General features: G+C 37.8%; 1 protein-coding gene across 1 annotated transcript in view; it reads left to right on the top strand.

The window, feature by feature from the left end:
• The first annotated feature begins 15,646 nt into the window (after positions 1-15,646).
• Positions 15,647-18,801, top strand: part of CEP131 (centrosomal protein 131) — a 1,433,457-nt gene continuing 1,430,302 nt past the window's right edge. The window contains exon 1 of the mRNA XM_044085078.1: positions 15,647-15,845. The gene's annotated coding sequence lies outside the window, so the exon portion shown is untranslated. The remainder of the gene's footprint in view (positions 15,846-18,801) is intronic.

Raw genomic sequence — 18,801 nt, 5'->3', positions numbered from 1 at the left:
GCTTATTTCCCTGAAACACTAATTCCACCTAAAACGCGGCTTTTCCGCGCTTCTGTGGATCTCTAGTGATATCTGCATTGCTTACTGTACTTATTTCCTTGTTTCACTTGAAAGAAAGTTACTGTTTGTCGTTTTTGCATTTAAGTTACCTGTAACACATTGCATTTAAGTTACCTGGCACTTGCTCACTAAGTCAGCACTAAAAAATTAAAAGCACTACACCCTCACAAACTCCCCTTGAGTACCTTGTTCCCCATTGGCCCTTTTTTTCAATTATAAAGGAATTCCCAATACTATTCAAGCATGTCCAAATGTCAGTTGCCAATCTCCTCCCCGGTCCAGTTGGTGAATCTGGGAATCTTGAGGCAATGTTACAACTGCCTCATGTACAGAGACAACCCTCTCCTCCTCCCAACAAATTCCAAACACATGTGAGAGATGCAACCATATAGCCAAACTGGAGGCTAAGCTCTCTCAATTCAGTACTGGCGTAACCAGTCAAGAGGAGAAGGAAACCACACTCACTACAATTCCAGTCTCACATAGACCTACCACGACAGCAAACCAAACACATAAACACACAAAAACATACTCGGAGGCTCTAAATAAAAATCTGCCTAAGCAGCAGAGACCTCCAAAGCAGACACCCAAGCAACCGCTACCCCAAAACAAAACACGTGCAACACATAGCTCACAAAGCAACAGTCACAGCCCTTAAGGCTAAACAACACACCTGATACACTTGTAATAGGTGACTCTATCATCAGGCACACTGACGTCCTGCTCACCAGGCTGAACAAGGAGAAGGTCAAAGTGAGCTGCCTGTCGGGCGCTAGGATCCGCCACATAACACAAGCACTCAGGTCACTCCAAGGCAAGTACAAATATGACTCAGTCATTGTCCATGCTGGTGTGAATGACCTGAGATGTACCTCCCTGGACTACATGAAAAGAGACATAGAGGAGCTCTCTGAGCATGTAGCCCAGGCCGGTATGACCCTGACCTTGAGTAGCATCTTACCCTCACCAAGAATGATGCCACAATATGAAGACAAGATGATCAATTTCAATAATTGGCTTAAGTATTGGTGTCATTCAAAGGGGATTCAATGCCTGTCAGCCTGGGATGACATGCTCGACAAGCCATGATGCTTCGCTAGGGATGGCTTGCACCTGTCACCCCTGGGCTTTCGGATATTGGCAAAGGCTCTTGCTACCCCAATAGTGCCTTTTTTAGGCAAGGCTCAAAAGACAAACCCATCTCCATAGGTATCACAAGGGATAAGAAACTAAAAGTAATGCTACTCAACACCAGAAGTCTAAACCTCAAGATGCATGCACTCGAAACTCTCCTTAGCATGGAGAACATCGATATCTGTGCAGTAACAGAAACCTGGATCAAGGCTCCCGAGAGCACCCCAGCACTACCAGGTTATACCTCATACCATGCTTTTCGGCCCCAAAACTTGGACCGAACCACAAAAGGAGGGGGAGTATCAATATTCGTCAAAGATACCAACACCTCCAGGTTGGTGGCACAGCACGAAGCATCAGAGACTATCCATGTGCAACTAACAGTGGTAAAACTGCCTTCAAGTTTATAGCCTGCTACTGACCACCCTCCCATCCCAGGAACCCCACTCGGCCTTCCTGAGAACAATAGAAAATATGAAGGTCTCTCCAAACACCATTACATTGGGCGACTTCAACTACCCAAACATAGACTGGGAGCATTACACTAGCTCCAACACCCTAGCCCAAAGGTTCCTAGAATTTATAAACTCAAATGCTATGGAACAACTTGTTACCACTCCCACAAGAGGGGAAAACATACTGGACCTGATCATCACCAACATGGGGACTCTATGCTCCAGACCAGAAGTGTATCCCTCACTGGTAAGATCAGACCATAAACTAATCTCACTGGATATTCACATCCCGACCCCACCCCCTGCCCAGAAAACCACAGTGAAAAACTTCTCTAAAGCAAATTTCACACTCCTCAAAACCGAGGTGGAATCCTTCAAAGCCCCCGGGCCTGTGGAAAATATGGCCCAGACCGTGGAATCCTTTATAAACGCATTCTATGAACACCTTCAGGAATGCATGGATCATGCAATCCCAAATAAAACCAAGACCCAATCCTCCAAAGGCAGACGTCCTGTCTGGTGGACCCCAGCCATAAACAAACTATACAATAGAAGGAGGAAGCTACTACATGATAGAGCAAAATCCCAAAAAGGGAAGGCATCTCTGATCAGTATTAGCAAAAAACCTACGGGCACTCATAAAATCGTCTAAGGCCAGCTTCTAGAGAAAAATTGCACAGGACACTAAGGATAATCACAAGGCTTTCTTTAGTTATGTTAGGAACCTGGGTGGGAATTCCCAGATATGCTCAGAATTAGTCCAAAATGACAAAAAATACACTGAACCCACAGACATTGCTAACATCCTAGCTGACAGGTTCAGCGCAAACTTCTCCCCCCCTTCCCCACCAAAAGGGCAAATATCTATCCCAGCAGAATGCTGCCCCGACATCTCAGATGCTCGGGTAAGAGCTGCCCTCTCCAAAGCAAAAAACACAGCATCAATGGGACCAGACGGTGTCCCGGGCTGCATCCTACATGAACTCCAAGAAGAGCTAAACCCAAACATAAAACTACTGTTCAATCTCAGCCTTACTACAGGATATGTACCCAAAGAGTGGCGTGCAGCAACAGTGGTCCCTCTCCACAAAGGTGGTGCCTCAATGGATCCTGGAAACTATCGCCCCATAAGCCTGACTAGCTTGGTCTGCAAAGCTATGGAAAAGATCATCATGGACCTCATAAATAAAGATATTGGGGACCTACAGACACTGAATCCTACCCAGTTCGGTTTTGTTAAGGGCAGATCCTGCCTCTTAAACCTGGTTGATTTCTTTGAAACAGTCACCAAGGCCATTGACGAGGGGAAGGTGGTCCACACAGCCTACCTGGACCTCGCAAAAGCCTTCGATATAATACCCCACTCGGGCATTATAGATAAGCTTAAATATAAACCCCTATGTCACTAGATGGGGTGCAAACTGGCTCAAGGACAGAACCCACATGGTTAGAATTGCTGGAGCCATGGAGCTCAAGCAGATATTATCAGAGTGGACCCACCCTCTTTTTCACCTCAGATCTCTCATATATCCTTCTAATCAACCTTATATTTTTTTTTCAGGAAATGCAAATGCTTCCATTGCCCTTCTTATAAAGTCCCAGCTTACTCTGTCAAATGCTTTCTCTGCATCAAGACCAAACAATGCCATTTCTTACATTCTGCTTCCTTCTGTGTCATCAATGTTCTGTTAATGTTGTCAAATTTCTGCCTCCCCTCCACAAAATGACATGGATCCATATCTATCAATTTTGGCATTACTTTTGTCATTCTTTTAGCCATAATAGATGTGAACACTTTATAAGCATGGTTTAGTATTGAAATGAGTCTGTATGTAGCTGGATCTGATGAATCTTTACCTTCTTTAGGTATTACAGCTATCACTGCTTTCTTCCAAGATGCTGATATTTCTCCTCCTCTTAAAATACTGTTAAACAAAACCTTCTAGAACTTTATCAGTTTTTCACTCCTAGCTTCCAAACTTCCACAGGAATGCCATTTATTCCTGGGGACTTTCCTGTAGATTGGTTATACATCACAATTGTTTTTTTATCTCATCTCCTCCTATTCTATCAGTTAGTTATAGAGTCTCATCTGTCTCTAACCTTGGCATATTTAATTCTTCCATAAACATTTCCATTTGTATCTTTTTTTGATTTCCATATTTTTTCTGCTTTATACAGACTTTCGCAGAATTTCTGAAATATTTCTAATAGCTCTACAGGATCTCATTACCTTTCTTGTTATAGGCTCCATAAGCATGGCTACAGCCCCTTCTACTTTCTGTTGCCTGAGTTGGGCTAAAAGTTTTTGTGCTGTCATGTTATTATCAAAAAACAGTTGCTTAACAACAATCTTTTTAAACTTGTGCATATTATCAAGGTCATTTTCTGCATAGGATTCTGCAGTTGATCTTCTTGTTCTGTGAGATTCTCCGCGTTTGTCAGTCCCTCTAAATAATTTGTTACTTCTTAACCATAGTTCCCTTTCTTTTATTTCCACCCTATTTTTAAAATCCATCTTAATTTTATTCCTATGCCTAGCTATACTTTCAGAAGAAAGTGATCGCACTACAGTGAGGAAAAGGGTAAATTTCCTTATTCCTAGTGTGATCTCCAAATGAATTGTAAACATAAATGCTCAAAAACATGAATGCAAGCTACATCTCAACCTTTTCAGAGGCGACAGAAAATCCACTTAAAATGTTAAACTTTTGCATCTATGTACCCTCTTCTATATGAATGACCACAAGGTAAGTTTCCAACTTTTGATAGTACACCCTTAACTTCATCTCTTTTGAATAAATAGGTCAGAAAGCTCCAGTGTCTCATTTTTATTTCACTATCCTGTGTTTTTATTTTAGTTATTATTGGAGCATGACCTGAAATAGTTATTGGGTGCATATCAAGATCTTCAATTAAATGCACAAGTTCCTGTGAAATGTAAATTCTGCCTAACCTATCCCAGTTTTTATATCTTGGGGAATAATGTGTAAATTCACTCCAAACTCCTATTACTGAATTCACATTTTCTATGCCAAATATTTTCATAAATTTCTTTACAAATCTACCCTCCTTTGTTATACTTTCCCTTCTGGGTCTTGCACATACAAGTTGGAAAAATATACTTGCAAATATATTGTAAATATTCAATTATGTTTTATAACTTTCATTTGTTGGATTGTAAGAACTGTATGTTTAAATTCTATGTTTTATCTGTACTTCTGTATTACTACGTAAACTATAATTTTGATCAAGTGTGGTGTTTTTGTGGAGCTTTTCTCCCCAAGACTTCATTGAAAACTGGTTCTTCTTGGCCCAATGGACCATGTTGGAAAACCAACTGCAAATAAAATAAAAAAATAATAAAAATAAAAATCTTCACTGCTACAGATGAAATTCCAGTCCCCACCTCTAAGTAATATTCCTTGTTGAAAATCGATTATTTCTCCCAAAATTTTCTTAAGCTGCATTACAGCAGTTTTAGGTGGAATATAAATACATACCAGTGTAATCTTCCTTTCCTGTAGCCCCTTACTACTACAAATATGTCATATTTTTTATTCTCTTCTGTCACTATTGGAGTTCCTCTTGCAATTAATATAAGTACTCCTCTTTTCCTTTGTCCCAGGTATTCCACTCAATAACCATGCTGAAAACCTTTCATCAAATTCACATGTTCGGTTCTTTCTAAGTGTGTCTCCTGTAACATAGATATTTGCACTCAAAAGTTTTTACTATAGGTCACTACTCTTTCTTTTTTGTAATTATCTGTGAGACCATTGACATTTAATGACATTACACAAATCATCATTGTATTAAAAAGTTATTATTCCCACCATTTGTGTATAATACATGTTTTATTAAATGTCTATTTCCTTCTTTTGTGTTACATTCATATACTGTTTGACAGGTTGAACTTTTATACAGTTGTTTCTTGTCATATCCATTTGAGCCTATGTCACATCTTACAAAACTTTTTTGTTTTATTGAGAAGCCCTCAAAAAAACAACCCCCAATGCCCCCTAAAACCTATTAAATTAACAGTAACACACAAAACTATGTACATCTTCAAATATTGAAGCTTTACCCTCCTAATAGGAGCAAATGTCCCAAACTGATAGTGACACTTACATACTTGAGTTAACCTAAAAGCAAGGTTATCCATGCTATGACTCATGGTGCAGCCTGTGCTTCTACTAAGTGCTATCTGGTTTTGTCTTATCTTTATAACTTTCCCATCTGGAAAAAATGTGAATACTTTCAGAAAACATTATCTTCTAGCCAGTTTCTCTTTTCTTTTCCTCCCAGTCAATCACTCTCCACCAGATTGTAACCAGTTTCTCTTTATTGGATTATCTCCATGGAAACATGAGAACCAGACAGCCAATTTCTCTTTATCAGATTGCTTCCATGGAGGCATGAGGACCAGATACAGAATTACTACTAAGCATAAATTCATCTGCTAGAAAAGAAAGCCTCATAATATTCAATATTGTTTTTCACGTGTTTGCTTTCTCTTAAAACTGGATACTAAATCAACCTAAGGTCCTTAATCCAGCCATTCCTCCATACAAGAATGTGAAATAGCACATTAACTTTTCTTTTGTCATGCTCTTGTGACCAGGCTCGTTTTTTTTTTTTTTTTTTTTTTTTTGCATAGCAGTGCTTACATTTCTTAAAACTGAACAAAAAGAAAAAGAAAAGGGAGAAAGAAAGGGAAAAAGAACTGGATTACCTGTTTACAATCCCTATTACACTTAAAAATAATGGAGAAAACTTTACTTTATAGCATGCAAAAAAAACCATACATCACAAAAATAGTACTATTAACGGGTAAAACTTTCTTTACTTGCATTTTTCTATACATTAATGACATGAAGTAGGTCATATTCTTTAGAGTCCCCCACAAGCCCAACAAATTCTGGAAAAGTCCAGTATTTTCAGATTTTTTTGTTCTGTGATATTTCACAAATATAGCTAATGCACTGTAATACCACATTGTTACTGGTTTTATTACTGTTCATTTCCATATTCCAAATCTTGTCTGCTTCATTTCCAACATATTCTCAGTTCTAGTCAACTCTTCATGCTCCCTTCCTTCTCTCCAATATTTTCCTTTGAAACACTGGAAATGGTTTTACAGGTACAGTCTCTCTGTGATCTCTATTACCAGAAAAACAAAAAAGCAAAATCTCCTTCTTTTTCACAACTCACTTTTTGTTGGACAAACTTTTTTATTTCGTCCTTAGCATGTACCTCATCACAAAATCATCTTGTTCCTTCAGGGAAGAATACATTGAAGACAGCAGGGTAAAGCAGTTTGAATCTCACACCCGTGTCTTGACATTCCATGAATAGTGGAATAAATGTATTCCTCTTTTGGCTGGTGTACAATGAGTAATCATTCTCCACAAACACTCTGGTGTGTTCCACTTTTAGTAATTTGTCCTTCTGCAGTTTTGTCAGAATCAACTCCTTCTGTTGGTAGGATTGCATCTGTACTATTAAAGGTCTAGGTTGCTTTTTCATAGCCAGGTTTGGAGCATACACACAATGTGCCCTTTCAACAGTTGCTTCATCTAGATAGCTGTTTAAAGCTTCTTCCATTTTTCCAGTCTTTTCTTGTTTGTGTTGATATACTCCATCAGTGTTTCATTTAGTTTAACTAGGTCTGTTTGCAGTTGTCTTACCTCTTCTTGTAGGTTATTGGAAGTCATGTCTGGAGGTTGCATTGTTTTTTGCTGAACAGCTGCAGAACCTTCCCCAGTCAGTGTTTCTTCCTCACGTTTTGTAGCTGTTTTTTCCAGGTACTCTGAATTTCTTTTTTCCTGGCATCCAGACAGTACACTTTCTAGCCAGTTACTGAAATTCATCCATAAACACAAAAGTCTATTGGCCTTCTCTGCTGAGTTTCTGTTTTCGCACAGGGAGAGCTAGACGTTTAGCTGTTATTCAATGTGCAGCCATCTTGGAAAGTCCTCAAAAATCTTCCAGATTTTTAGCAATTTCTTCCTTCCTAACTTCCAAACTTTCACAAGAATGCCATTCTTTCCTGGGTACTTTCCTGCAAATTGATTATACATCATCATTCTTATCTCATCTCCTCCTATCTTTACTTTTAGTTGGTGAGCCTCATCTACATATAACCTTAGCATAATTAAGTCTTCCATAAATACTTCCATGCATGCTCTTTCTTGATTTTCACATTCCTTTGCCTTATACAAATTTTCATAAAATTTCTAGAGTAACTCTAATACCTCTACAGGATCTGTGGTTATTTTTTTTTTTTTTGGTACAGGATCCCTAGATTTGGAAACAACCCTTTCTACTTTCTGTTGTCTGATTCATTGTGCTAAATGTTTTTGTGCTCTGAAATTGTCAAAAAATAGGTGATCAACTGCAATCTTTTTATGGTCTTTTATATTATCCAAATACACTCTTATTTTATCTTTAGCACTCTGCATTTGAGGCTGTGCTTACTGTTCGAGATTCCCCTCATTCTGCAAAACAACAAACAATGCTAATGAAGCCAGTAAAAGAAACAGTCTGCATCGCTGGTCTAGATTAACTAAGCGCTTTTGTTTAGTTAATATATCCTTGAACTTCTTCAGAGATAAAAATACATAATCAGACCTAATATTTAAAAATGGAGTCATGATATCACATGACCCACTTGAGCTAATCAATTTTGTGAACAGCTTGTAAATTTAAAGAAACATTGTATCTAAAAACATACTTTATAAAACAAGTAATGTACTCATGTAGTGAAACTCTATGAAGAAATAAATGCATCAAAATTATACCACTCAATGCTCTATGGCTATGCATTGTTTAGTTAGAAAAAGACTTTTGAACAACACAAAACCATTTCACACTTTTTGTGCTAACAGAAACCATTTTATATTAATACAATTGTTCAACCCAGGAGGTTTATCTGCATTTAATCTTATTTGCCAACTGGACTCATGGCATTTTAGTAGGACATTGTAGTTCCCAACAAAATCATCCATGCTTAGTGAATCTAGTACAAAGAACTGAAATTTTCTGCAATTCAGACAAGTGAGGGAATGCTTAGCCAGAGCATTGCCACTCTGTTTTTTTGGACCATCTCCTCAATCAGGTTGTTCAAAGATCAGAATTCTGTTTAAAAGATTATTGGCACTTATTCAAACTGTTAAGTGAAATTCAAGGTATTAATGATGACTACATCCTTGTATCTTTAGAAGTAGTATCCTTGTACACTTGTATCCAGCAGGACATGGGTGTCGAATTTTTGGGATGTTACCTCATCAAGTATTCGGATTTTGGAAATGATATGATCTATACCATTTGCACATTATTAGAGGTTGTACTTGAAAACAACTTATTTGTGTTCCAGGGCAAATTTGTTAAACAAATCTTGGGAGTAGCCATGGATTCAAGAGTGGCCCCAGTATTTGTGAAGCTGGTCATGGCTTGGTAAGAGCAAGTGTACCTGAAATCCCACATTTAGTTTGGAAAATTAGCCTTTTATAGAACATTCATTGATGACCTCTTCTTGGTGTGGACAGGCACTGAGAGAAAATTGAATGAACTGTATGATTTCATGAATTCCAGCACTTCTTTTTGAGATTTACATTGAGTGGCTATGGGAAGTCCATCGAATACTTGGATATCATGGTATCATTAAAAGGAGGCACCACTGAGTTTGTGAGCAAACTCTTTAGAAAAGACACTTTTGTAAACAAATATATGCACAAAAGAAGTTGACACCCCTACCATCTGAAGAAAGGGATTGTAAAAGAGCAATTTATAACACTCAGCAGGCTCACCAGTGAGGACATGATCTTTGAAAAAGAGGTTGTTTTTTTTTAAATACTGTTTACCCAAAAAAGGTTACGATTTGGATTTGCTAAATAACATCATTGCAGAAGTGTATTCACGAAGGCTGAATAAAGCTAGACCAGTCCTGAGAAGACTTTGTTCTAAAAACTGGTTCTGATAAGGAAACGGCATCTACTAATACCAACAATTTGCTGACTAAATACAGTAGAGTTTTCCCACTTCCCATTACCAGTGACATGTATTTAATCCGAGATGTGCTAAAAGAAAATTGGAAGATCATTCTGGGTAATGCGGATTTGTCAAAGATTCTGGGTGTAGGTCCCTTTTCACTTATAAAATTAGTCAGAATGCAAAATCCTTGTTAGAGGGTCAGCAAAGAAGTCCATTGAGCACACAAAACTCTTTTGGTACCTACAAGTGTGGGAAATGTAAGCAGTGCCACTTCATATCAAACAGTTCAAATACATATGTTAAGGCACTGGGTAGAGACAGGTAGAAATGCACAGGGAGTGGTCTACCTGGCCACCTATGATTCCTGTACTGGATTTCATATAGGATTTTATGTAGGAAAACCTGTGAGGACGCTAGCTAGGAGAGTGTGTGAACACAGTTTAGCCATTCAGAAAAAGGACAATGGCAATGCCCTGGCTAACCATTCCCTCACTTGTTGAAATATGCTAGGTCTGATTATGTCTTTTTATCTTTGAAGAAGATCAAGGATATATTAAATGAATGAATGAAAGTGCTTAGTTAATCTGGACAGGTGTTGGAGGCTGTTTCTTTTTACTGGCTTCGGTGAAATTGTTTGTTGTTTTGTGGTTGTGTTTATTATATGCCACTTTGGTTGTTTTCCCCCTTATTCTGCAATACCTTAACCTTTGGCATCCACCTCTAAATAATTCATATTACTTCTTAACCATACAACTCTCTATTTCTGCCATATTTTTAAACTCCATTTTTTAAATTTTATCCAACTCACTAGCTATCACTTCTGAAGAAATTTCTATGTTCTGTAATAACTCTCAAATAATTTCCACTACTCATTCCTTAAATTCCTCTCTTTTTAACAGGTAAGTGTGAAAGTGCCCCTTGTCTCATTTGTACTTCATTACCCTGCATTTGTATCTTACTTTTTACTGGTGCATTTTCTGAACCAGTTATTGGAGAGGGTCATAGCTTTCAATTGCACATGTTCCTATGAAATATAACTTCTATCCAGGCTAGACTACTTTATTGTACCTTGGGAAATAATATGTAAATTATGTCAAACTTCCTTATAATGAATTCATGTCTTCCATACCAATTTCCTAAATTTCTTCAGAAATCTACCCTCTTAAATTATATTTTCCCTTCTATATCCCGATACATCCTTGTTATTGCAAATCAAGTTCCTGTCCTCACCTATAAATACTATTCCCTGCTGAAAGCAGATTATTTCTCACAAAATGTTCTTAAGTACCATAATAGCAATTTTAGTGGAATATAAATATATGTCAGCATAATCCATCTCTCTTGCTAAATGTCCCTTACTACCAAAAATCTACCATTATTGTCTTTTTCATTTATATCACTACTGGAGCCCCTCTAGTAATCAGTATTAATGCTCCCCATTTCCTTTATCATGATATTCTGCTAAATATCTATCCTGAAATCCTTTTTGTCAAATTCTCATGCTCATTTATGCTTTTCCTGCAGCATTGCTATTTGCCCTTTGCATTTCTTAATATAATTGACTAGTCCTTCTTTTCCATCTGTACCTGTAAGGTCCTTCACATTCCAAGGTAAATGGATAGCCTAGCTATTATGGTAAAATGCTATTTTCCCACCTGACAGTTTTTTAAAATCGGTATTTCCATGTTTAGCAGGCTGCTCTTTTATACAGTTGTTTCTTCTCATCCCCATTTGAACATGTGTTGCATTTTTCAAGACTTTTTGTTTTAATGAAAACACCCATGCAAAAGAACTAAATACATTTTTGAAACACCCCATCCCTCTTAACTTAGAAAAACACACAAAACTATGCACATATTCACACAAATCATTATCTTGAGTTTTCTCTCTTCAGTTATAAGCAGCAATACTCTCACATACAGCCTCAGCATCCTGATGACCATACAATTAATCTTTTGGGTTTGAATGTATTGTTTAAATCAACATTAGACAGAGAGGAGTGTCATAGCCAGACACTATACATTAGGTTAGAAAGGGTTTAATTCTGAACTAATTAGTAAGCAGAGCATATAGAACTGAGAACTGACTTGTACAGCATTACACATTACATAGTCATTACAATTACCCTTAGCTGGGTTAGAACATAATCTGTAACCTCATGATGAGCAATATGCTTGCATTACATAGCTATTAGCTGCATATTATGCAATACTAATTATTGCACTGAATAAATGATGTATATAGCATTTACTCTTATCTACTTTGTCTCTTACTGTGTGCACAACAGTTCAGTTTGCTGTGTCAATTACCTGAATTATTCAAAAGCTTTAACACTGAAGTTTTTCATCCCATATGTTGTTGAGGGCCCAGTTTACATAGTAATAAAAGCTGCTACCTGTCATGCCAGCATGGGTAGCTTCTGACAACTTGCTTTGGGATCCTATAAGTTTAGACAAGTACTTTGACATGTATAAATACCTTGAACAATTAGATTATGAGATATGTACAATGATTCAGTCACACTACCAATGGGAGTTATTCTCACAGTTGTATTCCTATCTAGTTGTATGTATACAACATGGAATATACTTTCCCCCAGCACCCTAAGTGAAGCATATGTGTCACAAGTAAAATTCTAGTTATAATAAATGTTTCATTCAGTTAGTTTATGCAGCAATACTGTTGTCTTGTTAACCTCCTTGCATTAGCAGGTTGAGTCAGTAATTAAGATCTGTAAATCATTTCCTTAGATTCCCTTGTCACCCTTAGGTAACTTTCTTGCCTTAACTATACATTTTACCTTGCAACACCTGTATGGACACCTCACAAACTACTATTTCAGCCATTGGAAGTTAAAGCATCAACTCAGCTATCCAGGGTGGTATCACCCCATCTTGGTGTAATATACAAAACATAGTCAAGTGCACCAAACAGCCCACTTTGCCAGAAAACTCAACTTAGGCATGTTACTGAGAACAGTATGGCTTAGGACAGAATGACTCAATCTGAAAGTCTGATCAAATTTTATTTTGGTGCCTATGTTATCAGACTTGATTTTGATGAGATAGTGAATGCTTATTGGGGGCTGCTATAATTCTTTTCTCCACTTTGACCCCACTGCTTGCTGATTATCATCTCTCTTCCAGCCACTTGGCACATTAAATCTTCAAGCACCAGGGATAAATTCAGACGGGATCTTCATTTAGGTAGCTTTCAGGAGTGGCTCAGATATTTTTTGTTATGCCATACCTCCATGTGACTGACTAGCAACAACCCATGGATGGGGCATGGAGTGAGCATCACAGCTGAACTGCCCCTCAGTTTCACAAGATTCTGACATCAACAGAACTACCCCACCCACTCACAGGAGGCACGATGTAATTGTTTACCTGATTACCATGAAAATCAACCTGCATTTGTGTGCCCCTGAGGGAGCACCCCCCCCCCCCCCCAGGATGGGCAGTCCCATCTTACTTGCCTGCCCTGTATAGCACTTGAGCTGCTACTTGAAATAGAGTCAGTTGATTCATAGAACTTTATCTTTCTTTGCCACTGGTGCAGGTAATGCATTGTATAAATGTTGATATGACACCATCCAGCAGCATGGTGTCTCAGCGGCTAAGGTTTATGGTTCTCAGTATTAAGGTCAAGGGTTCAATCCTGAGCTTGGTCTCTCTTTCTCTTTGGAGTTTGCATGTTTTCCGTGTTTGCATAGCTGGATGCCTCTGGCCATACGTACCACTACATTTATGCTTTACTGTCATACTTTTCGACTGTACCTCCTTTGCAGTAGCATTCCTCATTTTGAGCCTTAAAAATTCCAAGTTTTTTTTTTTTTTACAAAGGCAAATAGGTTTAACATCTGTACATACCTCTTAATTGTTCCGGAGTTTGATGAAGATCCCTGGTTGTGGCTCAAAATGTTTGTCTTTCCCCTCCTGTTCCCTTTTAAAACTGATGATTTGGGATTAAATGGGATGGAGTGCACAAATAAAGGATAATCATTATAGACTTATTTTACTTCAGGAAATGCATGCTAATTCACATTCTCTTATTCATCAACTTTTCAAGTTAACATTTTAAACAGTTTCCATGATTTTAGACATCTGATTATTTCTGGATTTGTTCCCTATTTTGTGGATACGAGTTTGAAAGTATTGTAATTATTTTAAGACATTTCCTTAAAGCAGGAGTAAGGCTGGAGGGAGAGGAAAAAAAACACTGATTATTTTTTAGCAACTTGTACATATTAGTTATGACAGTTCCGCTCCCAAACATCTTGGCTTGTTGTGATTGCTATCGCACCTATAGCTCTCAACCAAAAAGAGCAAAGCCACAAATAATCAGCGACACTTTTAAAATATTAGCACTATTAACATGAGACATCGACAGAATAAGAGAATGTGAATTAATATAAATTTTCTAAACTAAAGGACGTTTTTAACTGTAATTATTATCATTATTTATAAAGTGCAATTCATCACCTTTTCTCAAACAGCCAGTTTTAAGAGGTTTACAACTATAATTTGAGTCAAAATCAGGGACATCCCTGGAAATCAGGACAGCTATGATCAGCGAACATAATGTGATTACTGGGCAAGTCTGCAGTTTTTAGTTGTATTTCACCACGATCGTTTGTGTTGTAGGCGCAGCTAAGCAAACAAACGCGAACCTTCGCGACCCATACCTCTCAATTATTCATAACACTTTAAATATTAGTACCTTTAACTTGAGAGAACAAAATAATGTGCAGTAACATCCATTTTCTGAAGTAAAAGAAATAACGTTTTCTAAATAATGACAATAATCAGAGTTATTTACCAACTTGTCTCCAAAATCACCAGTTTTAGGAGGGATTAAGAGGGACAAAGCTAAAATTTGAGTCAAATCAGGGATGTCTGTAAATGAAGGCCAGACGAGGTATGGCGCGACCTCGGTGTGGCGTGTTTGAATTAATAGAGTTTCTTAGCCAAAGACTTGTATGTGTTCCGTATCTGCCCAAAGTTAGTGTTCCACATTCTGGAGGTGGAAGACTGAGTACATTTACTGGTGTGGCTGACGACTTAAATACGCAATTTAGCACTTTTGCAATAAACAGCACCCGAGGAAAGGGCACTACTTTACACCCGAAAATAACATTGACATTATCCTTTTGGTCATGCTGGAATGTAATAGGATTTTCTATTGTTTCCTCTGCAAGTTTCATTCTAATTCAATACAGGATACTGCATTTCTTGTACAGAAACTTCTATAACATCTCAGATGTTCTACTTTACAATGAAACTGATTCGACTCAGCAATATACAACGCGCGATAAAGTGGGCGGTTAATGCCAGCAAGCAAATACATCAGAGTAAGAAGGTCTCTAGTTCCTTAACCCCACGAACGCAATTACAAATGATGCTACTTTAAACAAGTATAGTCTTGTAAATGTTTCTTATAAAACTAAACTTTTCTAACATAACCGAAATAGCCATTAACCACGACTGGAATAAACTTGGAAAAACGTTAAGAGTGATTCTTTGGAAATTCTGCAGATGTTTAAGCAGCGTTTGCATGACTATACACCCACAAGATGGAAGACCTTTGGTATTCACGTTGGAAGGTTTAGTGGAAGTGTTATAGTGTTTCACTCCAAGTTCCCGCCCCCTCAAGCCCCAAACAAACGATCGCTGAGTAGAATGATAGAATTTGGAGGTATTAGCCGCCTAATTGAATCATATATATATATATATATATATATATATATATATATATATATATATATTTATATGTATATATACATATGTATATATATTTATATGTATATATATATATATATATATATATATATATATCGGATAGCACTAAGTCTACTTTAGGTGAAAACGTGGGTAATGCAGCTTTCCAAGCAAAAAGTTTAAGGGGCATTTTTGGCAACTATAACTGCGCATTCCTGTTTACGTATAGAGCAGTCAAGCTCGCGGTACATGAGTGAGACTGTCTTTATCCGCGCTTGGCAAAAGTCCAGTTACGGCAGCAAGCTTGTTGGGATAGGTTAGTGTTAGCATCAGCATCCTCCCCTTCAAGGCACAAAGACGATTGCCGAGCAAAGTCGAGCGCGGGACTCTGAAAGCAGTAATTGTGCAAGAGGCATTGAGAGACAAGAATCTGGGGACGTTTGTTGAATCGAGGACCTGTTTAGTGTAGGGCTTCTTATCAGTAAGTACCATCAGTAATATGCAAGTGCCAAAAAACTAGAATGGAGGTTTCTAGTGTGCTTTGGATCTTGCTTGATTTTTCACCACCCCTTTACATCACAAGCCTGTCTTGTTTACAAGTAGTTGCTATGCTACATGTTAACGAATCACATAGTCTTGTTTAGGTAGCGTTTAAGTAGTTTGGAATAACTTCATCCTCTTTTTCTGATTGACTTCTACTACGATACAGAAGTTAGGCATACCTTTTAAAAGTCACAGTCTGTCAACAGTAGGAATGCCGAAGGATTCCAGCTTCTTTAGCTAGACAGTGTTCACACACACTATCCATTCTGATTAGAGGTATTTATTTTTATGGAATCACATATGCTGTATATATTAAGTGTTATGCCATGAATGTTTTGACCCTAGATGCACTTCAACGTTTGTTCAGGCATAATTTGACTGAGTCCACTGCTTTGCAAGTGAGTGATACTTGGATGCTGTATCTTGCCATAGCTCATTCATTGCTCATTTATTTGTAAGTGGTTACATAAGGGAAACGAACTAAATATACTGTTTTGTGTAATGCATGGTCGTGCTCCTGTATATATTTTTTTCGGTACTGTAGCATACATTTTAAATGTAATATTGTTCATTGGGGTATTTAGTTCCCTTTGGTATATGCGTAGTTACATTTTTTGTTTAAATATATCTTGATGAATCTTTTGCGGTAAGTTTAAATATATCTTGATGAATCTTTTTGCGGTAAGGGTTCTTTTTGCAGTTTATGTTAGCAACTGATGCTCATATTATTTCAAGCCTTTTATATCAGTATAATGTTTTGGAAGATTTTGTGTCTCGAAATGATCTGTAGGGGAGCAGAAACATGGGGAATTTGAATTTATCCATTGTCGTACGCGTGACTCAACTTGGCTTTCCAGCATCATGCTGTATACTATAATAAATATTATGAGATAGCTTCTGCGTTTTTGTGCAGCAATCATTTTGGATTTGGCTTAAAGCTATAGTTACTGTTACATTATTTGGATGTCAAATACCCTATGAAACGTAAACAGAACAGAATGCCCACACTGTCCTGGTCAGATTTAACCAGTTTGATGCAATGATCCTTGATAACTCAGTAAACAATAAAATTCACAAAGTTAGATGTACCGTTTAAAAAAATAAGAGTGTACTTAAAAAGTAAAAAAAAAACTCTTAGTGTAAGTAGTTAGTGTGATATTTGTTATGCTGCTAGCCAGAGGAAACAGGAGAGGAACTGGAGGTGGCAGAAGTAGGGAAGCTTGTTTCTTTTCTCTTTTTACTCATTTTTTTTTTTGGTTGACTTGTTGATGTTGACTAGGTGGAGAAAAAACGGAACATGCTTAAGTTTTAGTCTAAGTCTAGCAAACTGAGAATAAATGAGTGTATAGTTTTATAACCCCTTTGAAGCTGGACATGGGGATGGCCATATTGCAACGTGGTACTTGTTTGCATATGTATTGTATATTTCAGTCTAAAACAGCTCTGCAGATTCATCACAAACTACTACTGCCTCACCATTACTGAAGTCAAACGGCCTCCTGTAAAAGAGCTAACTTCTTTCTTGGAGCTCACCAGTTTAAACCACTGGATCTCAAAACATTCTCCCCTGTAGTATCCAAAGTTACCCTAAAAATCCTCTTACAACTTGACTCACTGACGCTCTCAGTCATAACACCCACCTCTATACTTTACTGCACCAATCTTCCTTTTCTTGTAGTTCATGCTCTTTGGCAGTCCTTCATAATCTACCTAAAAGAATGCCCCTCTTACCGCAACTTCAGACTTCAATAAAGAAAAGGCCTTCTCAAGGATGCCAAGTGTTCCTGCATCCAAACAGGGCATGTCACCTAACTAGTCTTTTTTTACCACAACTTCAGACCTCAATAAAGAAAAAGTCTTCTCAAGGATGCCAAGTGTTCCTGCGTCCAAACAGGACATGTCACCTAACCAGTCTTTTTTTCCTGTCTTCCACTTCATCATTAGTTCCTTCATTTTGCATATCTTTGGAAAATTCATGTAAATATTGTATGTACTTTTATGTTAACCTGTTGCAACGTTAATGTAAATTAAGCTTATGCTAATTTGTGTTATTTAGAAAGTAAAATTGTTGTATTATTTTCTCTTAAATTAATATTTGTGTATCAGATCTGAGTTCTTCAGTGCCTGACACCGGTCAGTTGTCGTCCGTATACTTCACCAGTAAACAAGCATAACTATTAAAGTAAAAAAAATCAAAAAGGAATTTTATGAAAACACAGTATAAGTTTCTTTGAGCCATCTGTTGCTGATAAAAAATGAAGAGCACCAGTCCAGTAGTAAAACCATTTATTGCATTGATTGAAAAATATGTGGAAGAGCAGTGACCTGCCTAGAGCAGTCAGTGCAGTTCCCCCATGCAGGTACCCCTTTCCTAACACCTTATACACTGGCCTTATTCTATCTGTCATGACATCCTTAGCTTTTTATTTTTACTTTGAAGTTTGTTGTGCTTCTGCCTCTGACAGTTTATTCCAGAATCCCACCACTCTCTGATATAGGTTCATAAGTGTGTACTAAGCTAATGGCCCTGGGGCCTTTACAAACCTAGCCATTGTGCCACTCGACCTTAGTTCCAAGTGCCTCTGTCGAGTAGAGCCACTGGAGTTATCCCTGGGGTGAATTTTCTATTTCCCATCCACTCATCAAGATTTCTGTTGAAGACGGTCAGCGAGGTGCTCTGCTTGACATGTATGGGAAGTCTGTTCCATAGCAAGGGCAGTCTCTGGGTTATGAACCTGTCCCTCCACTATGTTCTGTTGATTGTGGTAATGAGGTTGAGGTCTCTGGTGCGTGTGGTACGGAGGGATTGGGATTTCTTTAGATGTAGCATTTCTAACAGAGCAGCTGGGTCAGACATGACTATGTAAGTCAAGCAGAGATCGTCTCTAAGTAGG

This window comes from Protopterus annectens, chromosome 10.part0, assembly GCF_019279795.1.
Source record: "Protopterus annectens isolate FY-2018-M chromosome 10.part0, PAN1.0, whole genome shotgun sequence".
In the NCBI taxonomy this organism is placed as follows: Eukaryota; Metazoa; Chordata; order Ceratodontiformes; family Protopteridae; genus Protopterus; species Protopterus annectens.
The sequence above is the reverse complement of the archived record's forward strand: the minus strand, read 5'-3'. Positions and strand labels throughout refer to the sequence as shown.